This window comes from Phocoena sinus, chromosome X (genome assembly GCF_008692025.1).
Source record: "Phocoena sinus isolate mPhoSin1 chromosome X, mPhoSin1.pri, whole genome shotgun sequence".
NCBI lineage: Eukaryota > Metazoa > Chordata > Mammalia > Artiodactyla > Phocoenidae > Phocoena > Phocoena sinus.
In genome coordinates this window covers 1,233,957-1,255,501 of record NC_045784.1, presented here as the reverse complement: position 1 = coordinate 1,255,501, position 21,545 = coordinate 1,233,957, and the positions used below count along the sequence as shown (strand labels likewise).

At 43.3% G+C, this 21,545-nt stretch overlaps 1 protein-coding gene across 21 annotated transcripts in view; it reads left to right on the top strand.

The window, feature by feature from the left end:
- DHRSX (dehydrogenase/reductase X-linked) overlaps positions 1–21,545 on the top strand; it is a 321,810-nt gene that overhangs the window by 208,577 nt on the left and 91,688 nt on the right. The window contains exon 10 of one of the 21 annotated variants that reach the window (XM_032618762.1): positions 6,224–6,285. The exons of the other annotated variants lie outside the window; for them this stretch is intronic. The gene's annotated coding sequence lies outside the window, so the exon portion shown is untranslated. Of the gene's footprint in view, positions 1–6,223; positions 6,286–21,545 lie in introns of those variants that run through there. 21 annotated transcript variants of the gene reach the window in all.

Genomic DNA, 21,545 nt, shown 5'->3' with positions numbered 1-21,545 from the left:
TGAAGGAACAGGAGGAATCTTGCTGAAAAACTGAAGGCAGAGATTCAAGGGAAGCGAGAGGAGAGAAACATAAAATTCTGTGGTGGCCCCGAATCACATTTTATGTCCCTGGGAGCGCGTGTTGTCATATTTGTACGTGTTTAGAAACGACCGGCGTGATTGTTTTCATCATCCCCTCGGTCCTTATGGCAAGTGTTTTTCCCGGACGGTGGTATTGCTTCCCTGGCATTTTATAATGCCTTTGTAAATTTGGAGAAGCCTGAGCCCCACTATCTGCAAACAAAGTTAACATTTTGTGATGAAACTCCAAAAAAGAGCCTCCATCAACCGTCTGCCCCATCTGTGCCTGAAATTCTGGTCGACCTTTACACCTGTGTTCTTACCTGATACACACAAGCATCTTAGGAGAAACACTTCATTTTACCCATTTTACAGATGAGAAAACAGAACCTCAGTGAGCAGGGGTTTTTGCACACGATGCTATACAACCACTTTCGACAGGGCTCACATCACTTGATTTAAAAAAAGAAAATAGTAACCATTTGTGATGCCCGCGGTGGCAATTATAAAAATTACACCATAGCATATGATGAGGTTGAACTTCTCAGGATCTTTTCCCAAAATGACCACAAAAATGCCTTACTTTTTAAAAAATTGAAATATAGTTGATTTATAATGTTTCAGGTGTACAGCAAAGTGATTCATTTATACATGTTTATGTTTATATTTCAGATTATTTTCCCTTGTAGGTTATATTACAAGATAGTGAATAGAGCTCCCTGTGCTCTACAGTAGGTCCTTGTTAGTTGTCTGTTTATATATAGTAGTGTTTATCTGCTAATCCCAAATTCCTAATTTATCCCTCTCCGCTGACCCCCGCCATTTCCTCTTTGGTGACCATAAGTTAGTTTTCTATATCTGCCTGACATTTGGATGCAATGATTTAATTATCATTTTAAAAATGTCGTTTTGTTCCTTATTAGTCTTTAAAAACCCCACCGAGTCTGGATGAGACATGATGCAACCTAAGGGCCTTAGCTATACCTTACAAGGCAACTTTGGGATGATTTTAGATGCTGAAGGTCAGAGGTTTGAAAGCTCTTTCTGTAAAGGGGCAGATTGTCAATATCTTGGGCTCCAAGGCCAGAAGTCCCTCTTACGGCTCCTCAGGTGTTTTAGGAATGTGGCCGTGAACAGTATGTCAACGCACAGGCCTGGCTGTGTACCAGTAGAACTTCATTTACACAAGGAAGCGAGGGCCGGATTTGGCCCACGTGTCACAGTTTGCAGACATGCACTTTTGTGGGTGTGGTGCTGCCCTGTGCAGAGGGATAGTCCTATCAGACGGAAAAATGCATTCACCTTTGGGAATTTTACTTACTTTTGTCCTCATTCAAGAGCTCGAAATCGGTACTTTGTCATTTTTATATTTCCCGAGGTTAAAGTGTTTAAGCGATAATACATCATCCCAGGAAGCTCGGAGGCCCGTGAGAGGCAGGGAGGGAGCAATTTGGGGACAGGTGGTCACGTGTGGTACCCCCCTTCCCCCACGTCCCTGGGGAGATGAGCTAATTTGGGGTCAATGGAGATGGATTTTGCTCCATTGATCTTTGGTAGAAGGAGGTCTCGCCCCTGGAGCGACATCCAGCGGCCAGTCCTGAGATACTTATGCTAATCTATTAGCTCATTCCCTGCTGCCAGGTCTGCTTTCCTCCACAGCTTCAGAGCCTTGCTGGCCCCTCCTCAGCCCCCACCCCCACCCCCAGGCAAGGGAGAGAAAGGCAGTGAGGGCTGTCGATTACCGGGAAGAATAAATGGAGAGAACAGGAGAAGCAGAACCTTAATTTACAGACCAATGCGGGCACCATCTCTGTTCCACAGTGGCCTGCAGGGAAGCATAGGGACCACAGCTCATACCACGCAACAAAGGCCCCACCGTGGTTCCCAAGGACAGTGGGGAACCTGGTCATTGAGGCAGAGTCTAGAACTCATGGCCTCTGGCTGGATGTGCCTTGTCCATCCACCCCAGTGAGTCTCACTATCATTTTCTGTGTCAGTCAGGGTTCTCCAGGGAAACAGAACCAACAGGAGATTAGGTAGGTAGGTTGATAGATAGATAGATAGATAGATAGGAAGGTAGATAGATAGATAGATAGGTGATAGAGACAGGTGATAGATAAATAGATACATAAGAAGATGGTGGGTAATAGAATAGATATGATGGATGGATAGATAGATGATAGACACATAGATAGAAAGATCGATAGATGATAGGTGATAGATAAATAGATTGATGATAGATTAGATATAAATGAACACATAGGTGATAGATAGGTTGATAGATGAGACAGATAGGTTGATGATAGATGAGACAGAAATATTGATGATAGATGAATGATAGATTAGACATAGATAAAAGAATAGATAGATTATAGATAGATGAATAAATGATAGGTAGATAGAAAGATTGATCGATGATAGATAAATGATAAATAAATAGATTGATAGGTAGGTAAATGAATTAGATAACAGACAGGTAGATATTTAAGGATGTGACTCACATGATTGTAGGGGCTGACAAGTCCAAAGTCTTTAGCTTAGATCAGCAGGGAAGAGTTAATGCTGTACTCTGAGTCTGAAAACCATCCGAAGTCAGAATTCCTCCTTCTCAAGGGACCCTCCGTACTTTTCTCTTAGGTCCTTCAACTGATTAGATGTGGCCCACCCTCAGTAGGAGGGCAATCTGCTTTACTTAACCTCTCCTGATTTAAATGTTCATCTCATCTTTAAAAAACAAACAAACAAAAAAACATCTTTACAGCAACATCTAGACTAAGGGTAGACCAAAAACTCGGTGCTACGGCCTAGCCAGTTTGACACATAAAATTAACCATCATACTTCTCTAAGTGCGCTCTGGGGTAAAAACGATTAGGTTGCATTGCAGGGTGCTGGGGTTGGTGATGGATGCTTGAGACCTGAAAAGGTCCTATTTCCTCCAAAATGTGAAAATAAAGGAGCAAAACTATAATTAGCAAGGGTTTCATTCAGTTTCTATAAAAGGTAGAATTATGTTCACTGCAACTAAACTAGGAGTTTATCATTTTATTTATAACACTCAACACACATTGGCACATATAGAGTTCAGATGTAAAGATCTAGACACAGTTAATTCTTATCGAAACTAATTTATCTAAAATGTCCCCAGAAATGTTTTCAGCAAAAAGTATGTATGAAATATATATTTATTTATTCTATATACATATTGTGTATATATATGCAGATTCAATATAGGTATATATGTTATATATAACATATGTATAGTAGTCAATTGAAGTGTATCCCTATTCTGACTGCTGGTACATATGAATGGGACCTTATTTGGAAATAGGGTCTTTGCAGATGTGATTATTTTAGGATTTCAAGATTATTCTGGGTCAGGGTGGCCTTATGTCCTTACAAGTGACAGAAGAGGAGAGACCCAGACACAGAGGAGAAGCCCTGAGAAGACAGAGGAAGAGACAGGAGGGAGGCGGCCACAAGCCCAGGGACGCCTGGAGCCCCAGAAGCTGGAAGAGGCGGGAAGGACCCTCCCCTGGAGCCTCTGGAGGGAGTGCGGCCCTGGGACACCTTGACCTCAGACGTCTGGTCTCCAGGACTGGGGGAGGATGAATCTTTGTTGTTTTTAGCCTCCCAGTTTATGGTCATTTGCTATGGCTGCCCTTGTAGTTTACATCCATGTATATAAGTCAGTGAATAATATTGGATGAGATAGTATTTTTATATATTTTAAGTAGTGCAGTGTGGGACCTGTCCAAGAAAAGTCTAATGGGAAGAAGAGAGACTTCTGCTATAGGCAGGGTTCCTGCTGGAAGAAGCCCAGGTTAGGAATCTAGACCTGGATTTCAATCCCGGCTCTGACGTTAACCAGCCCGGTGGACTTGAGGGCAGTGCCACTTGGGAAAGCGGACACCACCTATGCCTATGGTCTTGATCGGGTTGAATGAAGTAATGAATCCTTTCTCGGAGCCCACGAAGTCTGCTTGGAAGGCGTAAACCGGTGTCAGGTTTTGGAGCAAGATGTTGAAATTGTCCTGCAGAAACTGGAGGGGAAACAATGTGGTTTTGAATAAGCAAATGACAAGATCAAACTGGCGTTTCAGAAAACTCTTTTTTTCCTGCTCGCGCCATTTCTGCATCATGTGGGACGGGGATGAGCTCTGTGAGGTAGTCAGGTGATAGGTGATACTGTTCTCAAACGGCAAATTCACGTGGTCCTGTTCCTCATGCCTTCCGCTATTTTCAGGAATCACGGCTCAAACCTGTTACATTCCTTAAGCTGATGACTAACGGCCAAAGCTCTGAGGTTCTGAAGTATTTATGTCATTATTCATTTCAACAGAATTTTCACAGGCACGGGAAGTAGTATTCGCGTGTGAGACGCACACACCCAATGCTTTGTGCACTTGTCATTCTGCAGCTTTCTTACGAGAGTTCTACGCCCCGAGGCTGGGGTCCTCCAGCATCGAGTGGGGACCCAGCCTCCCTACTTGGTGGGTCCGTGCCTCCAGTCTACCTTTGGTTAATACTCCCTTGTGCTCCGTGGTCGTCATTTTCCTAAAGAGCAGTTGATCCCAACCTAGAGCAATACCTTGGTCACAGTTTTCTCCTGTCAGCTCCCAGGACTGAAGAATGTTCTCCAGCCAGATACCAGACACATCTGACCTCCTGGGGAATTAGGATTTACTGTCCCTGAGTATTTTGTTTGCTTTTTTTGGTTTGTTTTCATTGTGAACCAATATGTTCTTTTTTTAAAAAATTTTATTTTATATTGGACTGTAGTTGATTTAGAATGTTGGGTTAGTTTCAGGTGTACAGCAAAGTGATTCTGTTTTATAGACATATACATTCTTTTTCAGATTCTTTCCCCTTATAGGTTATTACAAGATATTGAGTATAGTTCCCTGTACTATACAGTAGGTCCTTGTTGTTTATCTATTTTATTTATTTTTGAATTTTATTTTTTTATACAGCAGGTTCCTATTAGTCATCCATTTTATGCATATTAGTGTATACATGTCAATCCCAGTCTCCCAATTCATCACACCACCAGCCCCAGCAATCCCCGCTTTCCCCCCTTGGTGTCCATACATTTGTTCTCTACGTCTGTGTCTCAATTTCTGCCCTGCAAACCGGTTCATCTGTACCATTTTTCTAGGTTCCACGTATATGCGTTAATATACGATATTTGTTTTTCTCTTTCTGACTTACTTCACTCTGAATGACAGTCTCTACATGCATCCACGTCTCTACAAATGACCCAATTTTGTTCCTTTTTGTGGCTGAGTAATATTCCATTGTATATATGTACCACATCTTCTTTATCCATTCGTCTGTCGATGGGCATTTAGGTTGCTTCCATGACCTGGATATTGTAAATAGTGCTGCAGTGAACATTGGGGGGGCATGTGTCTTTTTGAATTATGGTTTTCTCTGGGTATATGCCCAGTAGTGGGATCACTGGATCATATGGTAATACTATTTTTAATTTTTTAAGGAACCTCCATACTGTTCTCCATAGTGGCTGTGTCAATTTACATTCCCACCAACAGTGCAAGAGGGTTCCCTTTTCTCCACACCCTCTCCAGCATTTGTTGTCTGTAGATTTTCTGATGATGCCCATTCTAACTGGTGTGAGTTGTGAGTTGTGAGTTCTAACTCATTGTAGTTGTGATTTGCATTTCTCTAATGATTAATGATGTTGAGCATTCTTTCATGCGTTTGTTGGCAGTCTGTATATCTTCTTTGGAGAAATGTCTATTTAGGTCATCTGCCTATTTTTGGATTGGTTGTTTGTTTTTTTAATATTGAGCTGCATGAGCTGTTTATACATTTTGGAGATTAATCCTTGGTCCATTGATTTGTTTGCAAATATTTTCTCCCATTCTGAGGGTTGTCTTTTCATCTTGTTTATGGTTTCCTTTGCTGTGCAAAAGCTTTTACGTTTCATTAGGTCTCACTTGTTTATTTTTGTTTTTATTTCCATTACTCTAGGAGGTGGATCAAAAAAGATCTTGCTGTGATTTATGTCAAAGAGTGTTCTTCCTATGTTTTCCTCTAAGTGTTTTATAGTGTCCAGTCTTACATTTAGGTCTCTAATCCATTTTGAGTTTATTTTTGTGTATGGAGTTAGGGAGTGTTCTAATTTCATTCTTTTACATGTAGCTGTCCAGTTTTCCCAGCACGACTTATTGAAGACACTGTCTTTTCTCCATTGTATATCTTTGCCTCCTTTGCCATAGATAAGTTGACCATAGGTGCGTGGGTTATCTCTGGGCTTTCAATCTTGTTCCATTGATCTATATTTCTGTTTTTGTGCCTGTACCATATTGTCTTGATTACTGTAGCTTTGTAGTATATCTGAAGTCAGGGAGTCTGATTCCTCCAGCTCCGTTTTTTTCCCTCAAGACTGCTTTGGCTATTTGGGTTCTTTTGTGTCTCCATACAGATTTTAAGATTTTTTGTTCTAGTTCTGTAAAAAATGCCATTGGTAATTTGATAGAGATTGCATTGAATCTGTAGATTGCTTTGGGTATTATAGTCATTTTCACAGTATTGAGCCTTCCAGTCCAAGAGCATGGTATATCTCTCCATCTGATGGTGTCATCTTTAATTTCTTTCATCACTGTCTTATGCGTACAGGTCTTTTGTCTCCCTAGGTAGGCTTATTCCTAGGTATTTTATTCTTTCTGTTGCAGTGGTAAATGGGAGTGTTTCCTTAATTTCTCTCTCAGATTTTTCTTCACTAGTGTATAGGAATGCAAGAGATTTCTGTGCATTAATTTTGTATTCTGCAACTTTACCAACTTCATTGATTAGCTCTAGTAGTTTTCTGGTAACATCTTTAGGATTCTCTACGTATAGTGTCATGTCATCTGCAGACAGTGACAGTTTTACTTCTTCTTTTCCAATTTGTATTACTTTTATTTCTCTTTTTCTCTGATTGTTGTGGCTAGGACTTCTGAAACTATGTTGAATAATAGTGGTGAGAGTGGACATCCTTGTCTTGTTCCTGGTCTTATAGGAAATGCTTTCAGTTTTTGAGCTTAAACCATTGAGAATGATGTTTGCTGTGGGTTTGTCATATATGGCCTTTATTATGTTGAAGTAAGTTCCCTCTGTGCCCACTTTCTGGAGAGTTTTTATCATAAAAGGGTGTTGAATTTTGTCAAAAGCTTTTTCTGCATCTATTGAGATGGTCATGTGGTTTTTATTCTTCATTTTGTTAATACTGTGTATCACGTTGATTGATTTGCGTATATTGAAGAATCCTTGCATCTCTGGGATAAATCGCACTTAATCATGGTGTATGATGCTTTTAATGTGTTGTTGGATTCTGTTTGCTAGTGTTCTGCTGAGAATTTTTGCATCTATATTCATCAGTGATATTGGTCTGTAATTTTCTTTTTTTGTAATATATTTGTCTGGTTTTGGTATCATGGTGATGGTGACCTCATAGAATGAGTTTGGGAGTTTTCCTTCCTCTGCAATTTTTTGGAAGAGTTTGAGAAGGATGGGTGTTAGCTCTTCTCTAAATGTTTGATAGAATTCGCCTGTGAAGCTCTCTGGTTCTGGACTTCTGTTTGTTGGAACATTTTTAATCACAGTTTCAATTTCATTACTTGTGATTGGTCTATTCATATTTTCTATTTCTTCCTTGTTCAGTCTTGGAAGATTGTACCTTTCTAAGAATTTGTCCATTTCTTCCAGGTTGTCCATTATATTGGCATAGGGTTGCTTGTAGTAGTCTCTTAGGATGGTTTGTATTTCTGTGGTGTCTGTTGTAACTTCTCCTTTTTCATTTCCAATTTTATTGATTTGAGTCCTCTCCCTCTTTTTCTTGATGAATCTGGCTAATGGTTTATCAATTTTCTTTATCTTCTCAAAGAACCAGCTTTTAGTTTTATTGATCTTTGTTATTGTTTTCTTTTTCATTTATTTCTGCTCTGATCTTTATGATTTCTTTCCTTCTGCTAACTTTGGGTTTTGTTTGTTCTTCTTTCTCTAGTTCCTTTAGGTGTAAGGTTAGATTGTTTACTTGAGATTTTTCTTGTTTCTTGAGGTAGGCTTGTATTGCTATAAACTTCCCTCTTAGAACTGCTTTTGCTGCATCCCGTAGGTTTTGGATGTTCGTGTTTTCATTGTCATTTGTCTCTAGGTATTTTTTGACTTCCTCTTTGATTTCTTCAGTGATCTCTTGGTTATTTAGTAACGTATTGTTTAACCTACATGTGTTTGTGTTTTTAACGTTTTTTTTCCCCTGTAATTGATTTCTGATCTCATAGTGTTGTAGTTGGAAAAGATGCTGGATATGATTTCACTTTTCTTAAATTTACTGAGTCTTGATTTGTGACCCAAGATGTGATCTATCCTGGAGAATGTTCCTTGTGCGCTTGAGAAGAAAGTGTAATCTGCTGTTTTTGGATGGCATGTCCTATAAATATCAATTAAATCTATCTGGTCTATTGTGTCATTTAAAGCTTGTGTTTCCTTACTTATTTCTGTTTGGATGATCTGTCCATTGGTGTAAGTGAGATGTTAAAGTCCCCCACTATTATTGTGTTACTGTCAATTTCCTCTTTTGTAGCTGTTAGCATTTGCCTTATGTATTGAGGTGCTCCTATGTTGGGTGCATATATATTTATATTTGTTATATCTTCTTGGATTGATCCCTTGATCATTATGTAGTGTCCTTCCTTGTCTCTTGTAATATTATGTATTTTAAAGTCTATTTTATCTGATATGAGTATTGCTACTCCAGCTTTCTTTTGATTTCCATTTGCATGGAGTATCTTTTTCCATCCCCTCACTTTCAGTCTGTATGTGTCCCTAGGTCTGAAGTGGGTCTCTTGTAGACAGTATATAGATGGGTCTTGTTTTTGTATCCATTCAGCAAGCCTGTGTCTTTTGGTTGGAGCATTCACTTTTAAGGTAATTATCGATATGTATGTTCCTGTGATCATTTTCTTAATTGTTTTGGGTTTGTTTGTGTAGGTCCTTTTCTTCTCTTGTGTTTCCCACCTAGAGAAGTTCCTTTAGCATTTGTTGTAGAGCTGGTTTGGTGGTGCTGAATTCTCTTAGCTTTTGCTTGTCTGTAAAGCTTTTGATTTCTCCATCCAATCTGAATGCGATCCTTGCTGGGTAGAGTAATCTCGGTTGTGGGTTCTTCCCTTTCATCACTTTAAACATGTCCTGCCACTCCCTTCTGGCTTGTAGAGTTTCTGCTGAGAAATCAGCTGTTAATCTTATGGGAGTTCCCTTCTATGTTATTTGTCGTTTTTCCCTTGCTGCTTTCAATAATTTTTCTTTGTCTTTAATTTTTGTCAGTTTGATTACTATGTGTCTTGGCGTGTTTCTCCTTGGGTTTGTCCTGTATGGGACTTGCTGCACTTCCTGGACTTGGGTGGCTCTTCCCTTTCCCATGTTAGGGAAGTTTTCGATTACAATCTCTTCAAATATTTTCTCTGGTCCTTTCTCTCTCTCTTCTCCTTCCGGGACCCCTATAATGCAAATGTTTTGCGTTTAATGTTGTCCCAGAGGTCTCTTAGTCTGTCTTCATTTCTTTTCATTCTTTTTTTCTTTATTCTCTTGCATGGCAGTGAATTCCAGCATTCTGTCTTCCAGGTCACTTATCCGTTCTTCTGCCTCAGTTATTTTGCTATTGGTTCCTTCTAGTGTAGTTTTCATTTCAGTTATTGTATTGTTCATCTCTGTTTGTTCTTTAATTCTTCTAGGTCTTTGTTAAACATTTCTTGCATCTTCTCGATCTTTGCTCCATTCTTTTTCCGAGGTCCTGGATCACCTTCACTATCGTTATTCTGAATTCTTTTTCTGGAAGGTTGCCTATCTCCACTTCATTTAGTTGTTTTTCTGGAGGTTTATCTTGTTCCTTCATCTGGTACACAGCCCTCTGACTTTTCACCTTGTCTGTCTTTCTGTGAATGTGGTTTTCGTTCCACAGGCTGCAGGATTGTAGTTCTTCTTGCTTCTCTGCCCTCTGGTGGATGAGGCTGTCTAAGAGGCTTGGGCAAGCTTCCTGATTGGACAGACTGGTGATGGTAGGTAGAGCTGGGTGTTGCTCTGGTGGGCAGAGCTCAGTAAAACTTTAATCCACTTGTCTGCTGATGGGTGGGGCTGGGTTCCCTCCCTGTTGGTTGTTTGTCCTGAGGTGACCCAACACTGGAGCCTGCCCCACTCTTTGTTTGGGCTAATGGCAGACTCTGGGAGGGCTCACACCAAGGAGTACTTCCCAGAACTTCTGCTGCCAGTGTCCTTGTCCCCACGGTGAGCCACAGCTACCCCCCACCTCTGCAGAAGACACTCCAACACTAGCAGGTAGGTCTGGTTCAGTCTCCTATGGGGTCACTGCTCCTTCCCCTGGGTCCCGATGCGCACACTACCTTGTGTGTGCCCTCCAAGAAGTGGAGTCTCTGTTCCCCCCAGTCCTGTTGAAGTCCTGTGGTCGAATCCCGCTAGCCTTCAAAGTCTGATTCTCTAGGAATTCCTCCTCCTGTTGCTGGACCCCCAGGTTGGGAAGCCTGACGTGGGGCTCAGAACCTTCAGGCCAGTGGGTGGACTTCTCTGGTATAAGTGTTCTCCAGTCTGTGAGTCACCCACCCAGCAGTTATGGGATTTGATTTTGCTGTGATTGCGCCCCTCCTACCGTCTCATTGTGGCTCCTCCTTTGTCTTTGGATGTGGGGCATCTTTTCTGGTGAGTTCCAGTGTCTTCCTGTCGATGACTGTCCAGCAGCTGGTTGTGATTCTGGTGTTCTCGCAAGAGGGCGTGAGAGCACGTCCTTCTCCTCCGCCATCTTGAACCAATCTCTGTTGATCTGTTTTATATACAGTAGTGTGTATCTCTTAATGCCAAACTCCTAATTTATCCCTCCCACCCCTTCCCCCTTTGGTAACCATAAGTTTGTTTTCTATGTCTGTGGGTCTGTTTCTGTTTTGTAAATAAGTTCATTTGAATCATTTTTTTTTAGACTCGGCGTATAAGCGATATCGTGTGGTATTTGTCTGCACACTGTGGTTGTTTGAAAAGTGATTCAAAGGAGAGTTTCTATATTGCAAGTGAACTCCAATTTAAAAAAATAATTTAACGCCACCTAGTATATATAGCATGGATACACAACAAGGTCCTACTGCATAACACAGGGAACTATATTCAATATCCTGTGATAAACCATCATGGAAAAGAATATGAAAAAGATTAGGTATATATATGTATAACTGAATCACTTTGCTGTACAGCGGAAATTAGCACACCATTGTAAAACAACCTTCCTTCAATAAAATTTTAAAAAGTAATTTAAAAAGGAGAATTTCTGAAACAATCCCTGACTTTGAATAAAGGTTTTCTCATGCCTTGTTTTTGTTTCTGAAAATGTTCCAAATTGTTCATCATTACCCAGTGTTATCTGTTTACAGGGAAATCAGATGACATTGTACGTTACAGGGACATTACATTACATCAGATGACATTACAGGGAAATCATGACAAAACAGAAACAGACTCTCAGACATAGAAAACAAACTCATGGTTACCAAAGGGGACAGGGGAGAGGGATAAATTAGGTGTTTGGGATTAAGAGATACACACTACTATACATAAGAAAGGTAAACAACAAGGACCTGCTGTAGAGCACAGGGAGCTGTATGCAGTATTTTATAATAACCTAAATGGGAAAAGAATCTGAAAAAGGACAAATATAGGTATATGTACAGTAGAATCCCTTTGCTTTACACCTGGAACTAACACAACATTGTAAATCACCTTTGGTCCAATATAAAATAAAAATTAAAGAAAAAAATGTTTTTAATTAAAAAACTAATAAAGAAGATGGATGGCATCTAGGTGTTCCCACGGACTCTTGGGAACTTTTGGAAACTCACTGAACAGCCCTGCTCCTGGGGACGCAGCAGAGGTCTCAAAAATATGCTGACAGCCGTGGGCTCTACCCAGCAGTTTTCCACCAGCCTGTTTCCAAAGAAAGGGGTTTCATTTCTGCAATGAAACGACATAGCCCGATATCTCTGAACAGAAACCTATTCTGCTCCCGTCTCTTTGAAGGGTCGAAATGTCCTGAAATCATTTATCTCCTTGCGTGCTTCCCTTAGAGAAATGAATTTTATATTCTTGTGGGAAAACTGTAATTTTATGTGTAACACAGCCTGAGTCATGGCTCCTGGGTTTACATTTCAGAGATGAAATCAACAGCCCGGTGACATTCTAGGATATTTACCTGAGAACTTAGTTCTGTGCCCTTTGCAGTGTGGGTTTCCTGGGGGAAATTGGCTTTTAGGGCTGGAGACCTTCTCAGACAGGAGACTATTTTGTCCAATCAATGGGCTTTTTTGCCTGCACTTTACAGAGAAAGAAAGGAAAAGTGTATAGCCCAGTGCTCAGTTGTAGAGAACAGAGTCTGTTTGAGGTACTGTAGGTTGGAAAAGATTTACTGCAGGATATATGTATATTTTAATAAAGATGTAATTCCCATGTCATAAAATTCACTCTTTTAAAATGTACAATTCAGGGACTTCCCTGGTGGTCCGGTGGTTGGGGCTTTGCACTCCCATTGCAGGGGATGCAGGTTTAATCTCTGGTCGGGGAATAAGGTCCCACATGCCCCTGCACCAAAATAATAATAAAACAAAAATAAAATAAAATTTTTAAGAAGAAATTAAAGTGTACAATTCAGTGGGTTTTAGTATATTCACAAAGTTGTGAAACCTTTAACTTTGCTTAATTTCACAACGTTGTCACCACCCTAAAGTAAACCCTGTTCCCATCAATGCCCCCCCATCACCCCTTTTCTCCTAGGCCCTGGCATTACTAATCTGCCTTTTGTCTGCATGGATTGCCCATCCTAGACATTTCACGTGGATGGAACCCTACACTTGTGGCTCTTTGTGACTGGTTCCTTTCCCTTAGCTTAATGTTTTCAGGGTATATCCACCCTGAAGCACGTAGCTGGACTTGGTTCTGTTTTATGGCTGAAGAATATTCCATTGCATGGATGGACCCCATCCTGTTCATCCATCCATCCTTAGGCTCTTTCCTACTTGTTGGCTGTTGTGCTTGATGCTGCTGTAGCACACGTGGAGAAGGTTTTGTTTGAACACCCGTGCTCAGTTCTTTGGGGTAGATGCCTAGGCGTGGAATTGCTGAGTAGGGTAATTCTTTGTTTCCCTTTTTAAGGAACCACCAAAGTGTTCTCCAAGGTGGCTGCACCATCTCACATTTGTACCAGCCACATTTGAAGACGGTCATTTTCTCCGAACTCTCCCCAACCCATGTGACTATCTGTCCTTTATATCGAAGCCATCCTGGGTGTGTGTGTGTGAGATGCTGTCTCCTTGTGGGTTTTATTTGCATTTCCCCAGTGACTAATGATGTCCAGCGTCTTTTCAAATGCTTCTTGGAGTTTTGGTTTTTTTGCATAGAAAGGGAAACACCTCCATGGTTGCACTGGAGGCGTGGCTTCTACCTTGACCCTTGTCCAGATCTCATGGGAGCACATCTGATTAGCTGACCTAAGTCCTCTTTAGCATTACTGTTTTTTGTGGGGTTTTTTTGATTTTTTAATTATGATTTGTCTTGGTAAACTCCAGAATTTGTGTTTTTTTTTAATTTTTGTAAGTGAAGTATAGTTGATTTACAATTATCACGTTAGTTTCAGGTGTACAGCAAAGTGATACAGTTATATACTATATATATATGTGTGTGTGTGTTCCTTTTCAGATTCTTTTCCATTATAGGTTGTTATAGGATATCGACTATAGTTCCTGTGCTATACAGTAGGTTCTTTTTTATCTATTTTATATATAGTAGTGTGTATATGTTAATCCCAAACTCCTACTTTATCCCTACCCCACCCCCTTTTCCTCCATGGTAACCATGTTTGTCCTCTACATCTGCGACTCTGTTTCTGCTTTGCAAATAAGTTCATCTCTACCATTTTTCTAGATTCCGCATATAAGCGGTATCATGTGATATATGTCTTTCTCTGACTTACGTCACTCAGTGTGATCATCTCCAGGTCCATCCGTGGTGCTGCAAATGGCATTATTTTGTTCTTTTTCTGTGGCTGAGTAATATTCCATCGTATATTTCTACCGCGTCTCCTTTGTCTCTTCATCTGTCGGTGGATGCTTAGGTTGCTTCTGTGTCTTGGCTACTGTACGAAGTGCTAGCATTCCTGTTTTGAGAGGGTCTGCAGAATGCTGCTTGATGTCTGGACCTCTGACATGTAGGTAACCCTAAAATGTGACCAGAGAGTGTCTTAAGGCCCAAACCATCATAACTAGTGAATCTCACAGTACTCAGATTTCAGAGACAGATGTCAAGAGCACACAGGTAACTGAGGGTTTGGGTTGCAATGCTTGTATTACGTTTTCAGCATCACAACTTTCTTTATCGTTCCCTTTTCTTATCTGGTAAACAGGAAATACAAGTTTACGACCTTATAGGAGTTTCTGGAAGATTCAGGTCATCCAGGGTTTATGGAGCCTCTGAGGTGTGTTGCTTGGGTAACAGCCATGAACAAAATAAACGACCCCTCCCCGCTTGCCCTCCTTTTGCTTATGACTTAAAAGGGATGGTCACCAATAACCGAGCTCAATAATTACATAACAGTAGTACTAATAAGGATACGTAGAGAAAGTGGCAGACTCTAGGAAAAAGAACAAGTAGAAGACAGTTGACGAATCATGCGTGCTAGCAGTGGGGTACCATTTGCAGAATAAGAATGGTCAAGCTTGGTCTTACTGAAAAGATACAATTATATGAAATAAAGGAAGCGGAACTCTTGGGGCTGTGAGAGTCACACGTACAGTCAAGGGTCCAAATCTCTCGGCAACCATTGTGATCCTCACTCTTTCCATCACCGCCACCAACACCACCATCACGATTGCCACCGTTTCAGTCAGCGGACGAGACTTAAGCTGCCGGTGACTAGCTCAGATGTTCGGCATCTCAGAGAAGAAACCCAGCGAAGCATCCCAGTAGGAAGCGGCTACAGTCTCTGTGAGCTGGAAGGCATCGGGTGAAACTCTTTCATCCTGTTCTCTATTCAACACTCACGGCGCCGACGGTGCTGCCTTTGATCCGAGGCAGTGGCTGGAAGATCAGGGGTCCGGGAGTCAGCAGTGCCTCAGATTTGGGGCTGTTTGATCCCCTTGCCTGGGGCTTCTGAGCTCCAACACCCGCCTTCGTAAGGACGGGACCCGGACAGTGGTCCTGAACGGGGGCATCCAGACCTCATTTCCTAAGGCCGCCACGCAGCGCTGAGGTGCCAGAGGCACTGTGAACAAAGTGGGAGCGGAAACGAACCTCTCATTATTCATTGTGTGGGACTCACGTGACGGTTCAGTTCTCCCCGTAGCCCAGAATATAGTTCGGCTGAGCCGTACAGCACAGACATTTAGGTACAAACCCACCGTCCCTGAAACAGAGATGCTGCCGCCCACCCCGTCGTGGTGCCGTGAGGGTCAACAAGACGTGCCATGCTCGGCCCAATACTTCGACGCGGTCCTTCTTTTGTCCATTTGTATTTATGAAACGAAGGCAGCCTCCACATTCCGTATGCACGGACTCTGCCTACCACCCGGGGAAGCCGGAATTTTCTCGGAAGCACAGAAGCCGGAATTTTCTCAATCCCCCAGCAGCTTCAAGGATGCAACACATCCTTGGAAGGTCGTCCTGCAATATGGCGCCCAATGGAAACCCATAGGGTACGTTTGCATGTGATGCTTTTGTTGGACAAGCTGCCCTGTGTGTGTCAAGGCGCTGGCTTAGCTTTGGGAATTCTGGACAGCTACACAGTGGATTCAAGAAGCAATCCCAGGTCTGAGATGAAAGCAGCTATTTTTCCCAGCTGGCCAGGAGCCTCCATCTTCAACGCCTTCCTCTGGTCCTTCTGACTTAGAACCTGTGGATGGATTTTTCCTGTTGATCTTTTTCTCATTATTTTTTCAATTGTGGTAAAATAACACCACATTTGCCACCTGAACTATTTTTAAGTGTACGGTTGTCTGGCATGAAGCACATTCAAACTGTGTGCAGCCATCCCCACCATGCGTCTCCAGAACTTGTTCGTCTTCCCAAACTGAAATTCTGTTCCCATGAAACACTCACTCCCCATGTCCCCTGCCCCCAACCTGCTGAGGACTTTGGTCCTCTATGTTGGAATGTCTGAAGGTGGCTTCTGTGATCATCACGGGGGAACCTGGCCTGGCTGGCAACTGGGGCCAAAGTGGGGGGCCTCCTTCTGCCACCTTTCTGAGCTGGGGACCCACCGGGACCCGTGTGCCTCCACTACCCACGCTGGAGCTCCGAGGTCCCTCCAAGTCCAAGGTCCATGGAAGGAGATCAGACAAGAGGGAGACGGATGAGGGGCCCTGACCCGTCTGCATGTGCCCCACCGTCAACGACATAGAGTTCATCCTCAGCAACGAGATACGCTGTGGGCTCGTCCTCAGGAGGGGTCTGTAAAGATATCGAGGAGCTGGTCGGGGGCTCCTGGTGGAAACCCCATTCTTGCACAAGGAAAGGAGGGCTTAAGGCTTGCGTGCCATGAAGCTTTCTAATCATGGTGCAAGTGAAGTGCCTGACACCTCCTCCTACCTCTGCTTCGTCATGATACTGGATTCTTCTTGCTTTGCAGCTTTCAGTTGCTGTATGAGTTTGGTAGGGCTCCCATAACAAACCACCCCGGCCTGGGGCGCTTAAACAACTCACACTTATTTCCCCCGGTGCTGGAGGCTGGAATCTGAGGTCAGGGTGTGGACAGGGCTGGTTTCTTCTGAGGCCTCTCCCCTGGGCATGTAGATGGCCGTCTCCTCTCTGTGTCCTCACAGGGTCGTCCCTCTGTGTGTGTCTGTGTTCTGATCTCCTCTTCCTATAAGGACACCGGTGCTACGGGATCAGGACCCACCCTAGTGACCTCATTGTACCTTCATCCCCTCTTTAAAGGTCCTGTCTCCAAATACCCCAAGAACCGTCACATCGTGGGTTAGGATTTCAACATATGAGTTAAGTGTAGGGGGGACACACGTAACCCATAACTCTTGGCGACTCTGTGTCCAAGGAGACCGAGCTTTGCAAGGCGCGTCCCATCTCTCTGGCTTACCCTCAGGACCCTGCATGTCGTGGGCAGCTCTTAAACGTGCCTTGTTGCTGGACGAATTGCAGTTGGTGAGACATTTCAACACCCACCCGAGTACAATGCACGAGGCTGGGACCACAGCCCAACACAGGATGCCTCGGCCAGGCAGTAACTAACAGATACGGGTAGATGCTCGTGAGCTACTTGGATGGACAACCCCCTTCAGTAACAGAGGGCAGCTTTCCTAGACCGACACTCCACCGAAGGGTTTCCTGAGTTGTCTGGTTCCGACATGCAGAGCTGAGGATGTTGGTTTTTTAAAACCCATACCTGCAAAGAGCATCTCTAGCACTGTGTGTGGTCAGAGGAGGTTGGGGGGGGGAGACTTCATGCAGAGGAGGGGTCCTCTATGGGGGCGGGGTGTTCATGTCCATGGTGGGGAGCCCTGAGTGGGGCAGAGTGTGAGGAATCACTGCCAGGGGCTGTACACCCATCTCCACACCAAGAACTGCCCATACGACAGATAACACTGTGTCTGCTATGAATCCACAGTCAATTTTTTTTTCCAAATAAACCACAAATATGTCATAGATTATGGCTAAATGAGTAGTAACTATTTCAGCACTCTATCTCCTCTTTTGAAGAACACCAGTATGCATGGCAGTCACGTGGGAATATGTGAATTTTTTGATATCCAAAAAGCCCAATACAGTTGAAGATGACTAAAATCTGTAGCTGCTGGGAGCAGATGGCTCCCGAGATGCATCTTGGTGGCTGACAACATGAGATGTGATCAGCTGAATAACGTCTGCTTCAGACAGGACTTGGTGATACTCTGACCAGACAGGTCAAGGTGGGGAACTGTTTTAAAATACAGGGTTTAGAGACTTCCCTGGCGGTCCAGTGGTTAAAAAATGTGCTTCCCATGCCGGGGGCGCAGGTGCGATCCCTGCTCAGGGAACTAAGATCCCACGTGCCACATAGTGTGGCCAAAAAAATAAAATAGTTAAAAAATAGGGTTTATTATTATTCAGGTATAGTAAATCCAACAAATCGGGAGATGACTGCCACGGAGAAGCTAGTCTGTAGATCTACGGCAATGTGTCTTTCCTTAGCAATACCGTCCTTTCCTTAGCAATACCGTCTTGGACACTTGAAATGTACTAAGAGGGGTGATCTTAACTGCTCTCATCACAAAGAAGCAAACAAAAACGAAACTGGAAACTATGTGAGATGATGCATATATATTCATGAGTTTATTGGTGGCCACTCTTTCACATTATATACATATATCAAAGCGTGAAGTGGTACACCTTAAATAATACACTTTTTATTCATCAATTTTATGTGGATAAAGATGGGGGGGAAATAGATAGTTGGTGACTCACAGTTTCCAAGAGGAGGGGGCACACCACACCACGCAGGGCCACATGGGGAGGCACCAGGGTTGGTCAGGAGGAAGGGGGTTGGGGACTAGACAGCAGCCTTTATTATGGTTTCCACAGGAAGGAACAGGTGAGCAGGGTTAGGATGGGCTGGTGTGAATAATTCCAGCAGGTCCTGGGTACAGTTGCTCTCCTAGTTGTCTGGTACCTGCTCTGGGAGGGATGAGGGCAGGTGGATGGTGGCCCTTGAGAATGCAAATAAAAACAGCAACACAGGTAGCTCCCTGCTGGTGTTCACACCCAGCATCACATCCGTAGTAGACTTAAAACCTGAATTCAGCTTCCTCCGTCAAATGTGGATCCTCGAGGGGCTTCAGTTCCAAAAGGGGCCAGTGTCATCAACATTGTAAGCTATCAGATCCCAGATATGTATTACTCTTTCATCATTTTTTTTTTAATATGGGGGAAATGTTTTCACATTTTCCTCATCTGTGCTCTCAGCTTCTCAAAAAAAAATTTAACATAGTAGAATCAAAGGAGATCTTGAAGCAATAAAACAGCTAATATTTCTATGAAACAAGGAGGCGTATGAGAGCCCCCTCAGAGGAGGGGTGGGGCATGGGGTCTGGATGGGTCAGTTTGCATTTGGAAGGGGGGTCATTTGCTCTCTCTAGGAATTGGCCGTCCCCTGGAAGGTCAGGAAGACCCCAAGATATCAAAGCATCAGAAACACAGAAAGTAGGAAGTACATTATTATAGGACCCTTCTTCTGTTAAAGGACACTGACAGGATCCCTTTTTCTTTCTTTTTCCTTTAAAGGAGCTGCTTGGCTTTGGGGAACAGGGTGAGGAGGGGCGTTACCAAACTGTGGGAAAACGACACTTTCCAGAAACACCTGGATTTGTGCTTTGAAAGAGCAGCTCTGCTGCTTCCTGGGGGCACCTCTTCTCCAGGCATTGCAGACAAACCATGCCATGAACCAGAAATCTGTTTCATTGGTGGCCTTGAGTCGTAGGACCACCTAATGTAACCTCGTTCAGCAGCTTTACTTTGCCAGACTGGTGACTCATTGGTGGGAACCCCAGGTAGGATATGGATCACATGTAGAGGTGCATCTTGTCTGGCTTAGGCGGATGGGTACGCATCCCCATTCTAATCTAATCTCCGTTACAAGGAGGTGGAGGAACCAGTTTAACAAGTGTCGTCTCTTTGTGCTGATGTTACAGCCATATCTCACCTACCCCGAGGCTTCACGGCCATGAGTACGGTTGACTGGGACCAGGACATAAAGCAATGAGCCCGTCCGATGGCAAGGAAAGTGACGGGCTTCACGCTCTAGGTGTTGGTGGAACCCTAAGAACTGACACCATCACTTTATTGGTAGGCACCGCCTTGCGTCTACCATCTTGTCACAAAACGCCGCGTTGTGGAGGCATCAGGAGAAAGGTGTAAAGCTGCCAGTTGAAACAGACAAATACTCAGAACCCAGAGAGGAAGGATAGGAACCAGCACACCCTGCCTCACTCATGCTTGGGGACAGAAGCAGAGGAGAGAATGGGACTTTACCCCGTGTTGGGTGACTGGATTCGGGAACTCAGAGACGCCACGGGGTGACTGAAGCAATTCATCGCCTCTGAGGTTGGCACTTCTGAGCTCCCACTTGTCTGCCCCCCGGGTGCTCATTCACACCTCCTGTCTCATCCTCACGCCCCAGACTCCTCAACAGGACTTTAATGTTCAGGGTCAGAATTGTTTCCTCAGTGGAGCTGCCTCCACGGCAGGGATTTCTCTATCTCTGCAGAGAGTGGGGTTCATCTAGAAGATGGCTGGCTTCCCGTCCAGGTGTGGGGTCCTTTCACCTTTACCTACTCCGAGCTGGGGAGCAACAAACAGTCTGTGTGAGGCCATTGCATGAGACACGCAGGGATCTCAGCACCCAAGGGGCAAAGTGGGTTGAGAATCTCAAAGCAATTTGGCAGCTCTCGTGACTGGTGTAGCACCAGAAGGTGAGCGGGAGGGGAAGGACCCGCAGGAGTTTTCCCCTGATGAGCGACGAGGAGATAGATGTAAACGAGTCAGAAATCGCACTTGAAAGAAATACGGAAAACATGCCAATGGTTCATTTGGTATCTTTCTACACAATTTTTATTCTCTACTAGAGTAGAGTCGATAACAGTGTTGTGTGAGTTCCGGCAAAGTGACTCAGTTCTACATGTACACGTATCTCTTCTTTTTCAAGAAGAGATACGTATCTCAGTTCTACATATACACGTATCTCTTCTTTTTCAAGAAGAGATACGTATCTCAGTTCTACATATACACGTATCTCTTCTTTTCCCATTATAGGTTATTACAAGATGTCGAGTTCCCTGTGCTCTACAGTAGGTCCTTCTTGGTTATCCATTTTATATGTAGTCGTGTGTGTATGTTAACCACAAACTCCTAATTTATCCCTCCCCCCTCCCTTTCCCCTTTGGTAACCATAAGTTTGTTTTCTATGTCTGTGAGTCCGTTTCTGTTTTGTAAATAAGTTCATTTGTGTCATTTTTTAAGATTCCGCATATGAGGGATATCATAGGGTATTTCTTTCTCTGTCTGACTTCACTTAGTGATAATAATCTGTAGGTCCATCCAAGTTGTTGCACATGGCATTATTTCATTCTTTTTATGGCTGAGTCATACTCCATTGCGTCTGTGCCCCACATCTTCATCCATTCATCTTTTGATGGGCATTTCGGTTGTTTCCATGTGTTGGCTATCGTGAATTGTGCTGCTGTGAGCACTGAGGTGCATGTTATCTTTTCAAATTATGGTTGTCTCCAGGTACGTGCCCAGGAGTGGGATTGCTGGATCATACGGTAGTTCTGTTTTTAGTTTCGTGAGGACCCTCCATCCTGTTCTCCATAGTGGCTGCACCAATTTACATTCCCACCAACGGTGCAGGAGGGTTCCCTTTTCTCCACACCCTCTCCAGCATTTATTACTTGTAGAC